This window comes from Oncorhynchus keta, chromosome 35 (assembly GCF_023373465.1).
Source record: "Oncorhynchus keta strain PuntledgeMale-10-30-2019 chromosome 35, Oket_V2, whole genome shotgun sequence".
Classification (NCBI taxonomy): Eukaryota; Metazoa; Chordata; class Actinopteri; order Salmoniformes; family Salmonidae; genus Oncorhynchus; species Oncorhynchus keta.
Window position 1 is genome coordinate 29,733,641 of NC_068455.1, and position 24,201 is coordinate 29,757,841.

At 41.9% G+C, this 24,201-nt stretch overlaps 1 protein-coding gene across 3 annotated transcripts in view; it reads left to right on the plus strand.

Annotated features, from left to right (window-relative positions):
- The first annotated feature begins 242 nt into the window (after positions 1-242).
- Positions 243-24,201, plus strand: part of tmem63c (transmembrane protein 63C) — a 55,056-nt gene continuing 31,097 nt past the window's right edge. The window contains exon 1 of one of the 3 annotated variants that reach the window (XM_035752272.2): positions 243-367. The gene's annotated coding sequence lies outside the window, so the exon portion shown is untranslated. Of the gene's footprint in view, positions 368-603; positions 814-24,201 lie in introns of those variants that run through there. The other 2 variants (XM_052496843.1, XM_035752273.2) reach the window with 2 other exon arrangements.

Here is a 24,201-nt window from a genome sequence, read left to right on the forward strand (position 1 = left end):
AGACAGTATACTACGAATATGATATTTCTAAATGCCTATTATTAAAATCAAGTTAAGTACAGGCCAATGTTATGTCATATTAACACATTTAAACGTGTGTAGGCTAATGATTCCACATTCTCATGAAGGTGTGAAAGAAGTGGACCGCCATAGCCTATAACATTGAATAAAAATCCTTAATGTAAAAATTCAGTCAAAACAATAAAAACTGGTCTATACTGAAACACGTTTGTTCTCTTATCTTGGGCAGGTGTCTTATTTACAGACGGCGCCTGTGCAGGGAGTTCCTCCTCTTGTTTCTTGTGACTGATGCAAAAATAAGCAGCATCATCCCGACCGGACACCAGTGATAAGGAGCATTTAAGAGGTGAGCCACATTAACATTATAAATTTAATCCAATGGCGGTTTATTTCTATGGAAGAAATGTGCACGCGAATTATGAGGTTAGCGGCGGCTGATTTTGAAGTTATCTTTAAAAAGTGGGTGGATTTACTGTTTTGATAGTACCCTACTGCAGTGAACAGACACTACGTTAGTTAAGTGAACAGCTATAAAGAGAAAAAACAACGGTAATCACACCGGAAGGCGAAAAAAACTGTCGTTGCCTTAAAATGTTTGATGGGAAGCATTGGAGAATTGATGTTGGAGACATTAACATGTAGGCTATTGGTTCATTCGAATAACTTGTAGTGACTTGGCCTGTCAACAGACTGCTCTCTTATCTTAAAGCATAAAGGATCTATTTAGTTGCGTGTTCGTTAGATCAGAATTAGTTATTGTGCAGCGATCCGTCGGTGAGTGCGACACCGAAGGTACGTGGCAGAGATTTACGCCCTGACAAACACACTCCTCACCATATTACACCGGCGGCTGCATTGTGTAGTTGATTAGTGCCCATGCGCCGCCTGCACAGTTAACCACTTTGCGCTCTTTGAACGCTATAGCATTTTGAAGAAAACCAGCATCGGTTACATCAGCTGGTTCTTCTAAGATGTCTGATTAAACGTGGTTTAGATATCTCTATATGCCTTAAAGTATTTGTCTGTAGTCTGTCCATGGTAGGCATCATTCGTGGTCCATTGTTTCTACTACGTGTGATAGGCCTACTCATTGGTATTTTATGGGGGCGTGTATCCGTGTCTAATCCAGCAAATGAAGATGATATCTCTAAACCAAGTCAAGATGCCGAAGAACACCCATGCTGTGTTGAAAAGTATGTGGATTCTGCATAATGTAAGCAGTTGAACCTGTTGAGTCAATATTCAGAAGCTGTTTTGTTTCTATTGTCAGTGCTATTGAGCACATGCAGTATATGCACTACTTCACTTTAGTCTAAACTCAAGCTATTTGATTATTTTGACTAATTTCAAGCTCATGATTTACAGTTGGTCCATTACACTCAGGGCAGTCTGCAGCAAACACCAGTAGCTTTGAAATGCCAGCTATAATTGTTTTGACTTTATGTTGAATGAAAGGTTATCAGCTTAGGTTTCAACCAGTTTGATTTATTTTGGATGCCAGTAGGCAGTAGCCTATATGCATAATCTCAGATGTATTGACCTTCCCAGTAATTCAAAATGTCCAGACATCTTGTTGACAGCATTGTTAAACAATGTTGAATGTCTTAATAGAGGAGCTGAGAGCACATTTAGAGTGTTGAAAGGAAGGACTGCGTTATCTACAGTACCGTATCCATTGTTTTGCCAATTCAAACGTCACAAACCAGGTCTCTGGTGGAGAAGGAGCAGATGATGAATGTTGCCATTGTCATTTCCAAACAACAGAGTCATGAATATTTGATCAGACTGTTGGCTGAGATTGAAAGTTGATATCTCCCCCTATCCCAGCATGTTGCATTTGGCCTGGTTGTGTGGGATCTGTAGCCTGTGTTGGCGACAGGGAAGGGGGAGTCTGCCTGCCTCATGTTTCTGAGTTTGTCTGTATTTTGTGTAGGCAGGAAATGACAAGTGAGCTTTCACATTGGAAGTATGAGAGAGTCCCCATTCATGCTTCTGGGTTTACATGCTTTCTGTATTTTCAGCACCACACGTGACTGGACAGCTTCAATCAATTTGGCATTAACTGCACATCATGATCTAGAGATCAGCTAATCAGTGCCATGCCAGACAGGAGAGGTGTAGCCATCCTGCACCTGAACCCTGGCCTAGGCTTTGAACTGTAATGTGATCTGGGAAGAACTAGCTATTAAAATATTTCACAAGAGGTTAACAACCTGTTCTGATGAGCAATAAGCAGGCATAATTAGCCCCTCTATTCAGAGACTGAGATAAAGGGTGCTTGTGTAGGCGCGTGTAGGCAGGGGCATGTGAGCTTGAGGGAGGGCGTACGTGTCAATTGCATCAGATGTGAGATGGGGATATGTATTACTGTGACTCATCTCCTCCAGTCATGTTTTCAAAGCGCATGACTCAGCCATCCATGTGAGCAGAAACCCTCCCACAAAACTAACCTGTAGAAATCAATGTGTATACCTATTACCATATCTGTATGTGTATACCTATTACCATATCTGTATGTGTATACCTATTACCATATCTGTATATGTATACCTATTACCATATCTGTATGTGTATACCTATTACCATATCTGTATGTGTATACCTATTACCATATCTGTATGTGTATACCTATTACCATATCTGTATATGTATACCTATTACCATATCTGTATGTGTATACCTATTACCATATCTGTATGGTATACCTATTACCATATCTGTATGTGTATACCTATTACCATATCTGTATATGTATACCTATTACCATATCTGTATGTGTATACCTATTACCATATCTGTATGTGTATACCTATTACCATATCTGTATGTGTATACCTATTACCATATCTGTATGTGTATACCTATTACCATATCTGTATGTGTATACCTATTACCATATCTGTATGTGTATACCTATTACCATATCTGTATGTGTATACCTATTACCATATCTGTATGTGTATACCTATTACCATATCTGTATGTGTATACCTATTACCATATCTGTATGTATATACCTATTACCATATCTGTATGTGTATACCTATTACCATATCTGTATGTGTATACCTATTACCATATCTGTATGTGTATACCTAGTACCATATCTGTATGTGTATACCTATTACCATATCTGTGCTTATTGCTTTGTTTGGATTAGTCGGCCTCTAGGATCATTTTTTGCAGTAGAACGCCTGCTGTGAATTTTCATGCCGTTCGGCATGGGTCCTCAGGGACTCCTTCCCACACAACCTAGCTCATAGTTGGCATGATTACTGACAGAGGAGAGCAACAACACTATATTATAAGCCTACAAACCAGCAATATGTTTTTCTGCTAAATGCCCTATTTTTACTCAGCTTCCCCTCACATCAGTTAATTTTTTTCCCCATAGATATGTACCAACAGTGTCATGTCTCTACCTTGCATCTTCCTTAGGAATGATACTGACCTTACCCTCTCATAAGTCCCATGACTCCCCATCCAAGACTCCCCACTGCCCAGGGCTTTGCTGTTTGTATCGGACTGACGCCTCGGACTCGGTGAGGCCTTTTACTGGGGCCTGGTCTGTTACTGAACTGTGGGACTCTGCTCCACTCACAGAGGTGCAGTCTGACAGCCCAGGAGCCTGTGGAGAAGCCTGTGATTTGTGGGTTTTACCGTGTTGCACTCAGTGCCTCTAATTGGCTTCATCCATGTCATTCATCTTTCTGCCTGTTACATGGGTAATGAATGGGTTTTTTATTCTCATAAGTAATTCCATGTGGGTTGTGTTTCTATGCCACTGCCCTTTTTAAAATATTTTTCTTAATTTGATAGATCAATCTGTTGATGTCTGGCAGATTTTATTTAGACATCACCAGCTAGGTTTCCATCCAATTGATGACAGAGTTTCATGCAAATATTCTAAACTCTGCATAAAATCAATGCCAGAGATGTTTCCATATTTATTTGTTGTGGATAAAAGGCTGTGCCTGATGTAGTGCACACAAAATGTACTTTTTCACTTAGTGTCATGTACTGAATAACAATCTGAAATACAGTGTGTTCCCATTGCATGTTGAACTCTACGGATAGTTTTGTCACAAACTGTTGCGTTAAATAGCAAATGTGCCTACTCTGGTCTTGGTATGTGTGCTCTAGCCAACAGCTCAGAGATACAGTGCGGGTAGGCTAGACTACATGATGAGATTATTATGGATAAGAGCTAGAATATTTGTCAAACGGCAGTCAAGCATCGATTATCATGTCACCAGAATAAGACCCTCGATACTTATTGGAAAGGAGCATCAAGATCACTGTGCACTTTCACCAACCTGTTATTTCACCAACCTGTTATTTCATCTGTAGCCTAATAAACTGTAGTTTCCCAAATTTCCCATATCATCGAGTGACTTCAAGTTTACTTTGATTTGATGGTTATTATATCAATATTTACGCATGAAGGCGTTTCCACCACCGTTCCTTGAAATAATTCATTTTAATGACACAAAGATCCCACCATGTCGAACGAACAAATTATCTGTCAGCATTTATACATTTGTACCGAAACTTCCAGTTTCCATCACAGCTGTCGGGATATATTTTCTTCATACGGTTGGACTTTGCTCGCATGAACTGGATGGGAACACAGTTACTGACTTGGAACTGATCTCTCTCTCTCTCTCTCTCTCTCTCTCTCTCTCTCTCTCTCAAGGCAAATGTGATATGATGTGGTTGTAGATTCCTTGTTTCTTATTCTACAGTTTGCCAAGATGCTTAAATGATTAGCCTCTAGTTTGTATAGTAGCATGAATGATCTTCATTTGTAGGCTACAAAACAAGATCTACTTAAACTGCCAGACTGGAACCAATGATCAATGGCATAGTCTACTCCACAAACAAGGCATATACACAGTGACAGTGCTCCTCAGTGGGCCTACTGAGCATGTGTATTGCAGACAGGAAGCAGGTGTTCAGTTTGTTAAACAAGGCGAGTGTGTGCGCAGTCCTCACCCCAGGCACGTTAGGGATCACTCAGCCTTCAGTAAGGGGCTGAGAGCGATGATGCTAACTTGGCCAGAAAACAGTCCTCTCAGCTGTGTGTGTGGGAAGGAGAAAGACCCCCTCCACCCCGGCTTTAGAACAGGTGGGGAGCAGCAGATTGTGTCCTGTCCCCCTCCTCCAGCCTGGGTCTCTTAAAGGAAAATTCCACCCCAAAACTATATTTTTGTATTTATTTCATTTGTCCATTGTTGATGTAGTCCCAACATATTTTGATTTCCAAATACAGAAATCCTCCCCATATGACACTGCGTTTTGCATTATATGATGTAAAATGCATCATACGGGATGATTTCTGCATTTTGAAAGGTAGATATCTTAAAGTTGATTACTGACACATAGGGTTGCAAAGGGTCGGAAACCTTCTGGTAAATTTCTGGACATGTTCCATTGAACCTGGGAATTTTGCTTAAATTCATCAAAGTTAGCTTATAACTTTGAAGTTGTGGGATACACATAAGGCAATTCTAGGTCTTGTGGCATATTTTAGTTCAACTATCCCCAATTCAATGGAAATGCAATCCTCTGCATGTACAGTGCATTTTTCCATCACATGTACAGTGCATTTTTCCATCACATGTACAGTGCATTTTTCCATCACATGTACAGTGCATTTTTCCATCACATGTACAGTGCATTTTTCCATCACATGTACAGTGCATTTTTCCATCACATGTACAGTGCATTCTTCCATCACATGTACAGTGCATTCTTCCATCACATGTACAGTGCATTCTTCCATCACATGTACAGTGCATTCTTCCATCACATGTACAGTGCACTCTTCCATCACATGTACAGTGCATTCTTCCATCACATGTACAGTGCATTCTTCCATCACATGTACAGTGCATTTTTCCATCACATGTACAGTGCATTTTTCCATCACATGTACAGTGCATTCTTCCATCACATGTACAGTGCATTCTTCCATCACATGTACAGTGCATTCTTCCATCACATGTACAGTGCATTCTTCCATCACATGTACAGTGCACTCTTCCATCACATGTACCGTGCACTCTTCCATCACATGTACAGTGCACTCTTCCATCACATGTACAGTGCATTCTTCCATCACATGTACAGTGCATTCTTCCATCACATGTACAGTGCATGTACAGTGCATTCTTCCATCACATGTACAGTGCATTCTTCCATCACATGTACAGTGCATTCTTCCATCACATGTACAGTGCATTCTTCCATCACATGTACAGTGCATTCTTCCATCACATGTACAGTGCACTCTTCCATCACATGTACAGTGCATTCTTCCATCACATGTACAGTGCACTCTTCCATCACATGTACAGTGCACTCTTCCATCACATGTACAGTGCATTCTTCCATCACATGTACAGTGCATTCTTCCATCACATGTACAGTGCATTCTTCCATCACATGTACAGTGCATTCTTCCATCACATGTACAGTGCACTCTTCCATCACATGTACAGTGCACTCTTCCATCACATGTACAGTGCACTCTTCCATCACAGTGCACTCTTCCATCACATGTACAGTGCACTCTTCCATCACATGTACAGTGCACTCTTCCATCACATGTACAGTGCACTCTTCCATCACATGTACAGTGCACTCTTCCATCACATGTACAGTGCTCTCTTCCATCACATGTACAGTGCATTCTTCCATCACATGTACAGTGCATTCTTCCATCACATGTACAGTGCATTCTTCCATCACATGTACAGTGCATTCTTCCATCACATGTACAGTGCATTTTCCATCACATGTACAGCGCATTCTTCCATCACATGTACAGCGCATTCTTCCATCACATGTACAGTGCATTCTTCCATCACATGTACAGTGCATTCTTCCATCACATGTACAGTGCATTCTTCCATCACATGTGCATTCTTCCATCACATGTACAGTGCACTCTTCCATCACATGTACAGTGCATTCTTCCATCACATGTACAGTGCATTCTTCCATCACATGTACAGTGCACTCTTCCATCACATGTACAGTGCACTCTTCCATCACATGTACAGTGCATTCTTCCATCACATGTACAGTGCATTCTTCCATCACATGTACAGTGCATTCTTCCATCACATGTACAGTGCATTCTTCCATCACATGTACACATGTACAGTGCATTCTTCCATCACATGTACAGCGCATTCTTCCATCACATGTACAGTGCACTCTTCCATCACATGTACAGTGCATTCTTCCATCACATGTACAGTGCATTCTTCCATCACATGTACAGTGCACTCTTCCATCACATGTACAGTGCATTCTTCCATCACATGTACAGTGCATTCTTCCATCACATGTACAGTGCATTCTTCCATCACATGTACAGTGCATTCTTCCATCACATGTACAGTGCATTCTTCCATCACATGTACAGTGCACTCTTCCATCACATGTACAGTGCACTCTTCCATCACATGTACAGTGCACTCTTCCATCACATGTACAGTGCATTCTTCCATCACATGTACAGTGCATTCTTCCATCACATGTACAGTGCACTCTTCCATCACATGTACAGTGCATTCTTCCATCACATGTACAGTGCATTCTTCCATCACATGTACAGTGCACTCTTCCATCACATGTACAGTGCATTCTTCCATCACATGTACAGTGCATTCTTCCATCACATGTACAGTGCACTCTTCCATCACATGTACAGTGCACTCTTCCATCACATGTACAGTGCATTCTTCCATCACATGTACAGTGCACTCTTCCATCACATGTACAGTGCATTCTTCCATCACATGTACAGTGCATTCTTCCATCACATGTACAGTGCATTCTTCCATCACATGTACAGTGCATTCTTCCATCACATGTACAGCGCATTCTTCCATCACATGTACAGTGCACTCTTCCATCACATGTACAGTGCACTCTTCCATCACATGTACAGTGCATTCTTCCATCACATGTACAGTGCACTCTTCCATCACATGTACAGTGCATTCTTCCATCACATGTACAGTGCACTCTTCCATCACATGTACAGTGCACTCTTCCATCACATGTACAGTGCATTCTTCCATCACATGTACAGTGCACTCTTCCATCACATGTACAGTGCACTCTTCCATCACATGTACAGCGCACTCTTCCATCACATGTACAGTGCACTCTTCCATCACATGTACAGTGCACTCTTCCATCACATGTACAGTGCACTCTTCCATCACATGTACAGTGCACTCTTCCATCACATGTACAGTGCACTCTTCCATCACATGAACAGCTGATTTTCAAGATCTTGCACAGAAATGAGCGCTGTTGAGCCCACACTACTACACTATCTGAGCCAAGAACTACATGCTTTCTGGTAAGTTTTGATTACAATACTGCATGGGGTGAATATATTTTATATAACCATTTTTTTGTTAACTAGTAAATAGTAGCCTAGAGCAAAGTGTGTTTTTAAATCATTTCTAACTTGTTAACAATTTCTGCTTGTTAGTTTTTGATACCATTTGGGTTTTAGCTTGCATGAGCCTGCTAACTGAGTGTTAATTGACCTGTTTCATACATATTTTATTTTAAAACATTTATCTTACAAAATGAGTTTTTTAATCTAACTGCTAAACTATTTATCTGTACATGGAATTATATTTGTTTTTTTACTGTTTTTTTCTAATCTTTACAGGAGAATGCCACAGGCACTATCTGATGTGTGGAGACATTTCACTGCAGCTAATGTAGAATGAAAATCTGTGTACTTTTGTGAATACTGTACCAAATCATATGTGAAGAATGCAACAAAGATGCAAAATCAGCTGGCCAAGTGCATATAGTTCCCTCAGCGCTCACAACAAGCAACCTCTGACAAATGTCTCTCTACTTCTATTTGGGGTCAAAATGATGAATAAAACACCTTATCGATAGCAACAGCTCATGGTCCTCCTGGAATCAGAAGTTGTTTTGACTCAATGGAGGAACCTAGTCAGAGAAATGCTTATGAATGTCTGGCACGAGCTGTGTATGCAACTGGTTCACTTCTGATGCTCACAGGCAATGGGTATTGGAAAAGATTTCTGAATGTTCTTCGCCCAGCAACCAGACATGCTTTATCAACTTATTTGCTGGATACAGAGTTCAAGTGAAGGTCAAGCAAATCATAGAGAAAGTGGACTGTATTGCAATCATCTCTAATGGGTGGTTGAATGTTCGTGGGCAAGGAATAATTAACGACATCATGTTCACCCCTCAACCGGTATTCTACAAGAGCACAGACACCAGGAACAACAGACACACCGGTCTCTACATTGCAGATGAGCTGAAGGCAGTCATCAATGACCTTGGACCACAGAAGGTATTTGCACTGGTGACAGACAATGCTGCAAACATTAACATTTAACATTTAAGTCATTTAGCAGACGCTCTTATCCAGAGCGACTTACAAATTGGTGCATTCACCTTATGACATCCAGTAGAACAGTCACTTTACAATAGTGCATCTAAATCTTAAAGGGGGGGGGTGAGAAGGATTACTTATCCTATCCTAGGTATTCCTTAAAGAGGTGGGGTTTCAGGTGTCTCCGGAAGGTGGTGATTGACTCCGCTGTCCTGGCGTCGTGAGGGAGTTTGTTCCACCATTGGGGGGCCAGAGCAGCGAACAGTTTTGACTGGGCTGAGCGGGCACTGTACTTCCTCAGTGGTAGGGAGGCGAGCAGGCCAGAGGTGGATGAACGCATTGCCCTTGTTTGGGTGTAGGGCCTGATCAGAGCCTGGAGGTACTGAGGTGCCGTTCCCCTCACAGCTCCGTAGGCAAGCACCATGGTCTTGTAGCGGATGCGAGCTTCAACTGGAAGCCAGTGGAGAGAGCGGAGGAGCGGGGTGACGTGAGAGAACTTGGGAAGGTTGAACACCAGACGGGCTGCGGTGTTCTGGATGAGTTGTAGGGGTTTAATGGCACAGGCAGGGAGCCCAGCCAACAGCGAGTTGCAGTAATCCAGACGGGAGATGACAAGTGCCTGGATTAGGACCTGCGCCGCTTCCTGTGTGAGGCAGGGTCGTACTCTGCGGATGTTGTAGAGCATGAACCTACAGGAACGGGCCACCACCTTGATGTTAGTTGAGAACGACAGGGTGTTGTCCAGGATCACGCCAAGGTTCTTAGCGCTCTGGGAGGAACATGAAGGCTGCTTGGTCTAAAGTAGAGGAGTCCTACCCTCACATCACATCACACCCATTGGCTGTGCTGCTCATGCATTGAATCTGCTCCTCAAGGACATCATGGCACTGAAAACAATGGATACGCTCTACAAGGGAGCCAAGGAAATGGTTAGGTATGTCAGCAATCTACCTCACCAAGCAAAGTGAGAAGAATAAGAACACCACATTGAATCTGCCCAGCAACACCAGTTGGGGGGGGGGGTTGTCATGTTTGACAGTCCTGGAGGGGAAGGAGTCTCTCCAAGAAATGACCATATCACAGTCTGCCCATATGGAAAGCCCCATCAAGAGGATCCTCCTGGATGATGTATTTTGGAAGAGAGTGGTAAGCAGCCTGAAACCTATAGCAGTAGCCATTGTACAGATTGAGGGAGACAATGCCATCCTGTCTGATGTTCAGACCCTGCTTGCAGATATAAGAGAAGAAATCTGTACTTCCCTGCCCACTTCACTGTTGCTCCAAGCAGAGGAAACTGCAGTTCTGAAATACATCAAAAAGCGTGAAGACTTCTGCCTGAAGCCCATACACGCCGCAGCGTACATGTTGGACCCCAAGTATGCTGGCAAGAGCATCCTGTCTGGTGCAGAGCTCAACCAGGCCTATGGTGTCATCACTACCGTTTCTCGCCACCTTGGCCTGGATGAAGGCAAGGTTCTTGGCAGTCTGGCGAAGTACACTTCTAAGCAAGGGCTTTGGGATGGAGATGCAATATGGCAGTCGTGCCAACATATCTCGTCAGCCACCTGGTGGAAGGGACTTTGTGGATCCTAGGCTCTTTCCCCTGTTTCCTCCATCATAATCCAAATCCCACCAATATCAGCTGCCTCAGAGCGCAAATGGTCCTTGTTGGGAACACACACATCAAAGCACGCAACAGGCTGACCAATACAAGGGTTTAAAAATTGGTGGCCATCCGGGCAAATTTGAGGCTTTTTGAGCCTGACAAGAAGCCATCCTCAACAGGATTGGAAAGTGACCGTGAAGATGAGGCCTCAGTCTGATGTTCAAGAGGTGGACATTGAGGAGGTCCAGGGAGAAGACATGGAAGCCCGAGAGGAAGACCGTCTAGAAACTAAAGCTTTGATTATCATTTAACAGATATATGATTAAAACATTTTGGGAGATGCGATGGATCTATGGGGATCATTCAATATTCCCTTTTGTTGTTCAGTGAAATCATCCCATGTGAAGAGTCAACACATTTAATGTTCAATTTGTTACTAAGTAGTTTTTTTTCTATTGGAAGGATTTAATCATTTGCAATTATGTCTACTTATGATGCAGTAAAATGTTTGTTTCTGTCTCCATATATGGTAAATGTGTCCAATGCAAAAAACATTTAAATGTTATTAATATTAATTTGCATATATTTCTGTTAATTCCAATCTATTCCCACGGAAAGTTTCCACCTCTGAATTTTCCACAATGTGCAACCTTACAGACAAGCAACACAATTTGGGACTATGTCAACAATGGACTAATAGTTTTTGGGTGGAATTTTCCTTTTAAGAACCCCTGTCTCTATAGACAGATGGAGGTTCCTCAGTAGCCTGTGGTCTGCGGACTACCAGAATTGCTCAGGCCTAAACAAACTGTGGTACTGAAGTAAACCTGACACACACAAACCAGTATTTAGCCTATTCCAATATAACCTATTAGCAGAGAGATGCAGTCTTATGGCTTTAAATCCAATTGCATGACTAAATATTGTAAACATAATAGGAGCTATTAGGGATATTTCACAGCCTTCTGTTATCAGAGCTGCGTTGTTTTGATACAGCAGTCTTCACTCATCTCGGTGCTTTTATACAGAGGATTATTGCAGGGCTTTCCTCTTTCCTGTGACAAGTGAGCGACGCCAGAAATCACCCCAGTGGTCTTCAGGTGTTGGCTTCAAAATCTCTTTCATTTCAATTAGGGGGCCTCAGGCCCCGTCAGTAGCCTGTGGAGAGGGTGAAAGTGGTGTGTCCTTGTCTGATGGCGTGCCCTGCTTTCATGTCAGTGGGATGTCACTGGCTGGTTAATAGTCCAATGGACTGGAGAAGCTTTAGGAAAGTGGATTGAGAGGGGCTTTTTAAGAGGGGCTATTTTGAAGGAAGTCTAAAAATTGCCTCAGAATTTGATTATATATTTTTTTAAATATCAGAATTTTAGCTATGTAACCAAATGCTGAACAGTCCTTCTAGACTCCTCAACCTTCTCCTTTATTCATTCAGTTTAATGTATTTCTTGCAGCAAGGACATCCTCTTTTTGACTTCACCTCCGCGATTGTAGCGTATCTCGGCCATGAGAATATGAGGTATGAGAGTTATGTAAAAGCTCATTTGTATTCCGCAAGCTCTGGGTACTTGGAGAATAAGCTGACAATAGAGAATTCATCCCTCTTTTCCCAACCGTAGGCTTTTCCATGAAGAGTAAACAACTCTTCCAACACAAACAAACAGTGACAGGGCGAGACAGCTTGTTAAACAACAAACAGATTCCTGTTGGTGCATTCAAGCACAGGAACTCTAGCAGGTTCATTGTTTTATTTATGGTAATTGCCAGTCATCCTTTAGAGACGGTCCTTTATCCCAGAGTGATTGAGTGACTGACAGACCGTTGTCGAGGTGACAATGGCGGTTGAGTCTATTTGAGTTCACACTTGATTTATGGTTAATTTCTGTGCCATGGCAGGACTGTCCTCCCCTGGTGTCATCTGCTCACTGAAGCAGGTAATGAATCTGGATCTAACTGAAGGTTTTACTGTGCAGGAATCCTTGTCTCTTTATTTGTCTTTGTATTTAATACAGTAGGCAATGTCAGATACATCATATTGTATGGACTCAGGTGATGTGTTTATTCTTTGGGTGCAGTATGTATTTGATCTGCCCCCTATATCTCCCTCCAGAAATGTTTCAGCACTGTTGTTACCCATGGGCTGACCCTTAGCAACCTTTTCCATGGTTTCACTGTCATGTAAAACAATGTTAATTATTAGGAAGAACAAACTGTATCCCAAATGTCTTTTCTAGGAAGAAAATCTCTTCATAAGTCCTACTGTATGTCAGTACCCTACTTATTAGATATAATGAATATTGAGAATCTCTATAACCTCAGAATCGTTGGCTGCTTTGTGTGAACATGCTTGAACATCACTGTCTATTCCTTGTTCGACTTCATCTCATGGGTAAACCAAATTCGGGACTACAGCGTGTTCCTCTCATGCGCTAGCAGCAGCTTTGATCACAAAACCAGCTGTGATTACAACCCAGCCTAACTGAAAATTGGTGACTCAATCAGGATACTGCTGTAATAACTAGTGTTTGGCAGTATCCAGATGTTCATACCGTTTCTGTACCATACCGGGGTATAGGTATTGCCGGGAGTGCGGGTCAGAAGGTTGTGGGTTTGCAGACAGGTAGGGGTGGAAAGATCTCCTTTATAGTTTCAAGCATTGCATGAATTTATCATCGTATTTGCAGGTATGAAAATGTCATGTCAATTATACGTAATATTTTTGTAAAAAAAAAAATCTCCCCTTTTTCATGGTATCCAATTGTCTCATCGCTGCAACTCCCGTACGGACTCGAGAGGCGCAGGTCGAGAGCCGACTGCACATAGCATGGACACAGTACTGACACTTACTCTGTAGTGGTTGGGCTTGGGAGCTGAACATGCACTGACCCAGACCTCTCTACTTTCGGGGGATTACACATACTGATTCAAATTAATAAATAAACTGTGACACAATGTGCATCATTTTGGCTCTGTACTCCACCACAATGGATTTGAAAGGAGACAATCAAGATGTGCTTTAAGTGTAGATATTTGGGGCAGAAGTCGGGTCAGATGAAGTGAGGAAGAACAGACATCACGAAGGTTTTGTCTAGCAACAGAGGTGTATTGGCTGTTCAGATGTGTAAGGAGGAGACTCCGCGGAGGAGGAAGGTTTAAATACTAGTGCTTGTGTGAAGATGTCTTGGTCTGTTCATCTGTCTGACCATTTGGGTGAATAAACTTGGTTTGAGCTTTACTGGTCGTCCGTGAGTTTTTACTCTTTATTTAGAACCTAACAGTTGGCGCTGCGAGCAGGGGTCACCACGATTTACAGTCGAACTAGGGATTCCGAATCAGTGAAAAAGGAGCCGGAACCAAACAGATGTCGTAACTGTGCCGACCTTTTTTATCACTCATTCTGACATCTTGGGGAGATGATCATCGTAGGCTGAACCAATTCTAGGATACGGACATAGAAAGCCTGAACTTATTCAGTAGTTCCATTGTATTACGACCGGTCGTAGTTTTATGGTTTAATGGTAAATTCCGAAAGGTAAGCCCGAGCAGGCTGGTACCTGCAGACGGTACGTCCTAGGGGGTGGGTTCCCTAATAAACCCGTAAAGAGGCGGTGAAAGCCCAGCCGCGGTTGCCGTGAGGCCTTTGAGAGTGTGTGTGGATTGTTATGCTTGTGTACGGTAGGTTGTAAATAAGTAGTCCCCGGAGAAGGACAACCGGGGGGAATGTGGATGGTGATGAGGTTGCCTAGAAGTTCTGGAGGGAAGCCACATTCATTTCTTATTTTTAAGCAAGAAGATATTCAAACGTGTGATCATGATTTGTGTGTATTAGCAGTAGCAATAAGGAGAGAGGTTGGTTCAAGACAACTGTGAATAATTTTGGTAATGTGTGTTATCAACAACAGTGATATTTGAGGCTGAACACTGGAATGAGACATTAGGTCACCCATATTCTCCAGTAATACATTTGCAGACGCTATACTATTGGTTCTAATACAAGGTATCAAGTGCCGTGGGCAATTTTAATAGGCACATACTGTACCATAACTACTCTGGGGAAGTGGGTATCGCTACCTTAGAAAATAGTTAATAGAAGGCGTGTATTAGGGAGTGGGGGTATCTAAATACTCTGGACGTTGTCGGGAGAGGCTTCGGAGTAAAGAGGGGCTAGAGGAAGAACCGTTTTTACTAAAAGCTATAGGGCCGCACAAGCATTCTACCAAATCGGCTCGAATATAGGGAAAATGAGCAAATTGGTCAGCATTTCCCTGCTGACGGAAATTCCAATCTAATAGAGAATACAGAGATGTTGTGACTTGGCACAATGACATGAAATAAGAATCAACGCTCAATACACCAGCGTTTTGATGTCAGCATTCTATCAACAAAAAATACAAACCGATAAACCCAAAATTGTGAGATGTACTCCCCTGCAAGAACACTGGGTCCTTGAGTACATTGATAGAATGTGTACATCTGCGTTGACTGCAGGTTTGAAACCTGTTATCAAAATGGCAATTGCGGGGGTTGTGGATGAAATGGAGCAGGATGCTTTGAGTGGCGTCGAACGCCGCTCAATTCGCGGTCGTGCGAGGCGTAAACACGGCCACAGTGAAAGTCACTAACAGTGGTTTCAATGGCCAAGGTAATACACAGAAACAGGGAGGGAAAAGTAGCGAAAAATCATCAAAGCGTATGGCGACAGACCCCTGTTTTAGATGTGGGACCGTTGGTCATTGGAAGGATGAGTGTAGAATGGTAATGAAGACTACTGCATTCGGAGGGAATGCTGCTATGCATTTTTGACAAAAGAACCAGCAGCGAACACTTGTACGCAGCGGGGCAGAAAACTCCTATAGGGGTGCATGGCCTTGGTTCGTTCGATAGTGGTTCATAGAGACGAGTTTCTATGTGAAGGGAGACGTAGGAGGCCACATCTCACACAACTTTCTAATAGATGCCTGGGATCAAATATCACTGATTTCTTATGATGAGAAATAGGCTAAATATACGCCTGGGGAAAGTGTTACAATTAGCAAGGTAACGGGCAGCATCGAAAGCGATACGATTGACATGACAGCCCGCTTGGAGTTTGCCAAAAGGACTCAAACAATGAGAAACAGATTATCTGGACCGATGAAATCAAGATTGAACTCTTTCGCCTGAATGCCAAGCGTAATGTCTGGAGGAAACCTGGCACTATCCCTACGATGAAGCATGGTGGTGGCAGCATCGTGCTGTGGGGATGCTTTTCAGCGGCAGGGACTGAGAGACTAGTCAGGTTCGAGGAAAAGATGAACGGGGCAAAGTACAGAGAGATCCTTGACGAAAACCTGCTCCAGAGCACTCAGGATCTCCGACTGGGGCGAAGGTTCACCTTCCAACAGGACAATGACCCTACGCACACAGCCAAGACAGCGCAGGAGTGGCTTTGGGACAAATCTCAGAATGTCTTTGAGTAGCTCAGCCAGAGCCCGGACTTCAACCTGACAGAACGAGAGGGTCTGCAGAAAAGAATGGGAGAAACTCTCCAAATACAGGCAGCGGTGTAAAGTACTTAAACTACTTTAGTATTTTAAAGTATTTTTTATTTATCTGTACTTTTATATTTTTGACAGCTTTTACTTCCCTATATTCCTAAAGAAAATAATGTACTTTTTACTCCATACATTTTCCCTGACACCCAAAAGTACTCTTTACATTTAGAATTATTAACAGGACAGGAAATTGGCCCAATTCATGCACTTATCAAGAGAACATCACTAGGCCTCTGATCTGGCAGAATCACTAAACACACATGCTACATTGGTAAATTATATCTGAGTGCTGCAGTGTTCCCCTGGCTAAAAAACAAGAAAATGGTGCCGTCTGGTTTAATTTATGGAAGGAATTTGAAATTATTTACTCTTTTACTTTTGATACTTAAGAATATTTTAAACCAAATACTTAGACTTCTGCTCAAGTAGTATTTTACTGTGTAACTTTAATTTTTACTTGTCATTTTCTATTAAGTTATCTTTACTTTTACTCAAGTATGACAATTGTATACTTTTTCCACCACTGAGTACAGGTGGGCCAAGCTTGTAGCGTCATACCCAAAAAGACTTGATGCTGTAATCGCTGCCAAAGGTGCTTCAACAAAGAACTGAATACTTATGTAACTGGAATATTTTTAATACATTTGCAAAAATGTCTAAACTTGTTTTTGCTTTGTCATTATGGTGTGTGTGTGTGTGTGTGGATGGGGGGGGGGGGGCAATTGAATACATTTTAGAATAAGGCTGTAACGTAACAAAATGTGGAAAAGGTCAAGGGGTCTGAATACTTTCCAAATGCACTGTTATGGTGCCATATCAGGATTCAAAGTGAATTGGAAAAAAACTGAAATAATGCTAATTAAAATGTGAAAAATACATTTCTGTGGAAATTTGATTGATTAGGATCCCCATTCGCCGATGCCAATGGCGACAGCTAGTTTTACTAGGGTCTGACACAAAGCAAAAAATGGGTAAACAAATCTCAAGAAATTGATGAACTATTGGTCACTGATATGTGAAAAATGTGTGTTACTACAACCTTAAAACATATAAATTATTGAAACATATAAATTAAATTACTACACTCCTGCCACAATGCATGTAATGCACCCATAAATATCTCTGTTGGAGATGCAAAAAAACAAAAAGGAACCCTATTATACTTAACAAAATATAAGCACAACATGCAAAGTCTTGTTTTCATGAGCCGAAAAGATCCCAGAAATGTTCCTTATGCTCAAAAGGCGTGTTTCTCATTTTGTGCACAAATTTGTTTACTGTACATCCCTGTAGGTTACAATTTCTCCTTTCCCAAGATAATCCATCCACCTGACGGGTGTGGCATATCAAGAAGCTGTTTAAACATGATCATTACACAGGTGCACCTTGTACTGGGGACAAAGGCCACTCTAAAATGTGCAGCTTTGTCACAATAGACAATGCCACAGATATCTCAGCGCTGTTGCCAGATAATTGTTCATGTTAATTACCATAAGCCGTATTCAACGTTGTTTTTGAGAATTTGACAGAACATCCAACCGGCCTCACAAACGCAGACCACATGTAGCCACGCCAGCCCAGGACCTCCTTCTTCACCGGCTGCATCGTCTGAGACCAGTACCTGGACAGCTGAATAACGTGTGGGTTTGCACAACCAAATAATTTTTGCACAAACTGTCACTGTCTGAGGGAAACCCATTTGTGTGCTGATTGTCCTCACCAGGATCTTGACCTGACTGCAGTTTGGCGTCGTAACTGGCTTCAGTGGGCAAATGCTCAACTAGTTTTTTATAGATATCAATTGTAAAGCATCATACTCGCCTAGTGGTTAGAGCGTTGGACTAGTAACCGGATGGTTGCAAGTTCAAACACCCGAGCTGACAAGGTACAAATCTGTCGTTCTGCCCCTGAACAAGGCAGTTAACCCACTGTTCCCAGGCTGTCATTGAAAATAATAATTTGTTCTTAACTGACTTGCCTGGTTAAATAAAGGTAAAATAAAAAAATAAAATAAAAAAAACTGGAGGGCTGAACTAGTTACATTAGATTCTGTTTTTTTAATCAACTATGGAAACCTTACATTGATCATCTTGCGGAGTGTGACATTTGCCAACAGACATAATCACGTTTTGATTTTGATATGTACTCTGTGTATTGAAAGGGGAGGCTACTGTGTGTTCATGGACTGTTGTGGTGTTTTTTTGTGGTTTTGGTATCTATATGTATGTTTATCCAAAAAAGAATAATTACCTGGGTAAATGGTATATCGCCCAAGCCTGGTAAAAGCATGGACTAGGCATTCCTCAATTGGCCTGTGTAACACAATGTTCTGTTTGCTGGCTTGATTGTGTTTCACAATGACCTTCATTTGACCCCCTAATTGAAGGGGTACTCTAACTGGGATGGCACAGCTGTTGGTCAGAGATGCAGATAATGGATTGTGTAGTAACCACCTTAGCCAGAAATGTAATTTCAAATAATTATTTCACTGAACTGAATTGGTTGTGAGTAATGGGCCAAGGCAGATCCATTGAACTGTTTACATTTCAGGTTTAGTGTTACAGATTTACCTTTTTTCAGAGTTTGTATGATGTATTTTTCAGGGCAGCAAATCCTCAGTCAGGTGCACACACATCCACCTCAGCTGTTTTTCTGGTGCGTTGAGCAGATTAACTGGCTTGAACTACAATTTGCTCTTTTCAACCCCCCCACCGTGGACACCCTCTGCTCCTGGTAATGTCTGCCTGCCACTCATGGGGGAAAGGCAGTTCAAGGTTCTAAGCAGCAGTCAATAGAATCAGAAGGATTTTTAAGAGGATGAGAAACATTAGTGTTTATAGATTTAATTTGATTGCCTCTTATTTAAACCAGGCTGCTTTTTTTTTGAGGTGGGAATCATGTGTGGTGTGTGTGTGTGTGAGAGCGTACAGTATTCAGTTGAGTCACATTGCTGCAACGGTGGCACTGGTTTTAGTGCCTCATGACCCGACAGAGTGGGTAGCCCACAGCATCCTGCCCTGTAGTGTTGTTTTTGTTCAATAGAAAAGTCCCACTTCACATCAGGAGCAGGATCCACCTCTGCCCTCTGATGGAGAGACTGATGGACGGACAACTCTGAGCGGATGCAGGTCTGTCTGAACTACTTTATGTTAAGCTCTTATTAGTTGGAGAGGGAGTATCTCTCTCAATAGATTGTCTGACTGTTTCCCTGTGTGATAGGGCACTATTGTATAGCTCTCCCTGCGCACAGCTGTTTACTTTTGTTGTCCACACTTGCTCACTAAGTGATGTAATTGCTGTTGTTTGTGAATGCTTCTTGGTTATGGTTCATTTATGAAATATTCACCCTCCCCTCTCCATCCTTATCATTTTATCTAGAACTACTGTGATATAGAGATTTCCATTCTACAGTAAAGTAATGGGACAGAATTTAATAGGTTGTCATGCAAGTCTATTGGGCTTTTTGTTGCTGATAGGTGGGGCATTTTGTTTCATTTCATCATTGTGTTTGCACAAACAGCAGTGTACACGGTTGGATAATAATAATAACCCTCTATCACATTACTGTACCTCTTGCAGTATTGCTTGTTGGTAGAGAGCTTTTGCTTAAACTCTGCAGTAAACTTATGTTTGTACTGTGCAAGGCTGTACTATAGTTAAGTGTTAATAACCCTTATGGAAAGGGAACCCTCATTTAACAGATAAGGAAGGTACTATGGCATGCTGGGATAGTGAGGAGGGCAAACTCAATCACTACCCAGCTAACACATTTGGTTCCTTGGAAGTTGTGGGAATGTACGTTTTTGGTTTGCCATTGTTCCTGGGAAGGAAGCCATACGTTTCCTTTTTTAAAACATTCCAAGAATGGAAGTGAAGTGGTCCTTCTGTAGCTCAGTTGGTAGAGCATGGCGCTTGTAACGCCAGGGTAGTGGGTTCGATCCCCGGGACCACCCATACGTAGAATGTATGCACACATGACTGTAAGTCGCTTTGGATAAAAGCGTCTGCTAAATGGCATTTATTATTATTATTATATTATTGAACATTTTGCCTGTTCTGGGGACCTTTCGTTCCAGTACTCTGCTGCCTGTGACTGGAACGAATTGCAAAAATCGCTGAAGTTGGAGACTTTTATCTCCCTCACCAACTTCAAACATCAGCTAGCTGAGCAGCTAACCGATCGCTGCAGCTGTACATAATCTATTGGTAAATAGCACACCCATTTTCACCTACCTCATCCCCACAGTTTTTATTTATTTACTTTTCTGCTCTTTTGCACACCAATATCTCTACCTGTACATGACCATCTGATCAGTTATCACTCCAGTGTTAATCTGCAATATTGTAATTATTCGCCTACCTCCTCATGCCTTTTGCACACATTGTATATAGACTCCCCTTTTTTCTCTGTGTTATTGACTTGTTAATTGTTTACTCCATGTGTAACTCTGTGTTGTCTGTTCACACTGCTATGCTTTATCTTGGCCAGGTCGCAGTTGCAAATGAGAACCTGTTCTCAACTAGCCTACCTGGTTAAATAAAGGTGAAATAAAAAATAAAATAAAACATTTTTTTTAGGTTGCTGGGAGGTTCTCAGAATGTTTTACAATGGTTCCCTATGTTTTCCTGGGCGATTTTATTAACGTTCTGAAAATGGAAATTATAGCTTATTTGAAGGTAATTAAATAACGTTCTGATAACATGTTTCAATCATACTTTTAATAACACTGCTAGCTCTGTTTTGAACTCCATTCACAGATAGGATACATGGAAATTAATTTGCTTAGGCATTAATCATGCAAACAAGTTTATTGTCAGTGAGATTTGAGCCTGAGCATCTGTTTCTCTATCCATGTAATTAGTTCACTGCGCCACCAGGATTTAGCTAGCATGCTATGTTTTTTAAACTCCTACAAAGCTATTCATTTTAGTCTATTGAAAAAGACCCCATTTCAAAGGAAGCAAGCACCCATTAAGATCAGGTGTGGCCAATTAGTGGGCTTGGCCGACACACCTGAACACAATTAAGAAGATGGAGGATAGTCAGAGTTTTTTGTTGATACTGAGAACGGACTGTATATGTTTTTAAAAAACGTTCTCTGAAAGTTAAACTTTTTAAACTTTTTTTTTAATGGACATTTTTCCTAAAGTTCTCTGAACAATTTAAGAACATTACTTTAAGTAGAACCATGAGGAAACATGTAGGAAACGTTCCTTAAATGTGCTGAGAATGTTCCAAAAGCCACCTAACTATTCTGCACCATTCCCAAAAAGTTGTGGGAAGGTTGTATGCAAAATTACCGTAAGACAAAAATGCTTTCACCAAGCTCCAAGAAACATATGGTTCTCAGAACGGCATGTGCTAGGTGGGTAGAATAGAAAGAAACATCTCCTCAGAGAGCTATGTTGGGTCTGATTTTATCCTGGATCCATGGGGACTTCCTGTTGTCCTCAGGGAAATTTCCAGATGCTGCTGGCAGCAGACAGTTGACACACAATGATCTGAAAACCAATCTCTTCACAAGATTAGCCCAGTGTGAAAGATAGGCCTAATGGTTTTTATAGCTTTAATGTATTGTCCCAGTCTGTTTGCCACTGCTATCAGTTCATCAGCTCGCCCATTGATGCCTGCAGGAAATATCCTGTTGTTGCACCAGCTCTCCAGCTGCACAGTGAGCGCCTCATGGTGTCCTCTGATATCACATACCGTAAGGTGCCCAAGAGTCACAAGAAGTGACATCATTGATGCAGTGAAATCACACCAAAGAGGAGTCCAGTAATGTTTGACATTTTGCATGCCTAATATCTTTCTTTCTTTTCTCTCTCTCTCTAACCTCGTTCTCACTCTAGTTGCTGTCTCTTTCTTATCTCCTAAAAGCTAATAGTTGGACAGCACAGTTGTTGGACAACATTGTGATGCAGTTTTGGCTGCTTTTACTGTTGCTGCTGCATAAATTACTCAAGGTTTGAGGAACCTTAAAATTAAAACATGACCTTGTCCAACAAGTTATTTTGCAGTAAGGTTCAGATAGGGCTCAGATGATATTGACTTTACTGTGGCAATTTGCTCAGTGAAAAGTGTATACAAATACTGTTGAGCTAAGAAATGGTCTTGTATTGATTGGTCAGAGAGCTTGGGAGTGTACGTAGCTGCAGTTAGCTTTGCTCAGGCCCTGACTGAGGTCACAGCAGTGTGAGTGATGTGTTCATACCCTCTGTGTTCTCATCCAGGCCCAGGGGACAACGGTGCATTCGCAAAGTATTCAGACCCCTTTACTTTTCCAAAATTACGTTACAGCCTTATTCTAAAATGGATTACATTTTATTTTTTTCCCATCAATCTACACACAATACCCCATAATGACAAAGCAAAAACTGTTTTTTTAGACATTTTTGCAAATGTATTAAAAATAAACTGATATCAGATTTCAGACCCTTTACTCAGAACTTTGTTGAAGCACCTTTGGCAGTTATTATAGCCTTGAGTCTTCTTGGGTATGATGCTACAAGCTTGGCACACCTGTATTCGGGGAGTTTCTCCAATTATTCTCTGCAGATCCTCTTAAGCTCTGTCAGGCTGTGTGCTTAAGCGCTTTGGAGCAGGTTTTCATCAAGAATCTCTCTGTACTTTCCCTTGATCCTAACTAGTCTCCCAGTCCCTGAAAAACATCCCACATCATGTTGCTGCTACCACCATGTTTCGCAATAGGGATGGTGCCAGGTTTCCTCCAGACGCGATGCTTGGCATTCAGGCCAAAGAGTTCAATCTTGGTTTCATCAGACCAGAGAATCTTGTTTTTCATGGTCTGAGAGTCCTTTGGGTGCCTTTTGGCAGACTCCAAGCGGGCTGTCATGTGCCTTTTAATGAGGCCACTCTACCATAAAGGCCTGATTGGTGGAGTGGTGCAGAGATGGTTGTCCTTCTGGAAGGTTCTCCCATCTCCACAGAGGAACTCTGGAGTTCTGTCCGAATGACCGTTGGGTTCTTGGTCACCTCCCTGACCAAGGCCCTTCTCCCCCGATTGCTCAGTTTGACCAGGCGGACAGCTCTAGGAAGAGTCTTGGTGCTTCCAAACTTCTTCCATTTAAGAATGATGGAGGCCACTGTGTTCTTGGGACTTCAATGCTGCAGAAATGTTTTGGTACCCTTCCCCAGATCTGTACCTAGACACAATCCTGTCTCGGAGCTCTACGGACAATTCCTTCAATTGCTCGGTTTTTGCTCTGACATGCACTGTCAACTGTGGGACCTTATATAGACGTGTGTGTGCCTTTCCAAATCATGTCCAATCAATTGAAATGTTGAAAAAGTTCTAAAAAACGTTTTTCACTTCGTCGTTATGAGGTATTGTGTGCAGGTTGAGGATTTTCATTTAATCCATTTTAGAGTAAGGCTGTAACATAACAAAATGTGGAAAAGGGGAAGGGGTCTGAATACCTTCCGAATGCATTGTATACCGACAAACTTTGAACCTCAGCAAGCTGCTCTTGGATCAGTTGAGCACACAGTGAAAAGCCTCTAAGATGCATAGCATGATATGCTTGACTTTTACAAAACCAATTTACTGTACATCACCTCAAGTATTGGTAGAGGTACATGCTATGTAATGTTTCATGAATGTTTTATTTAA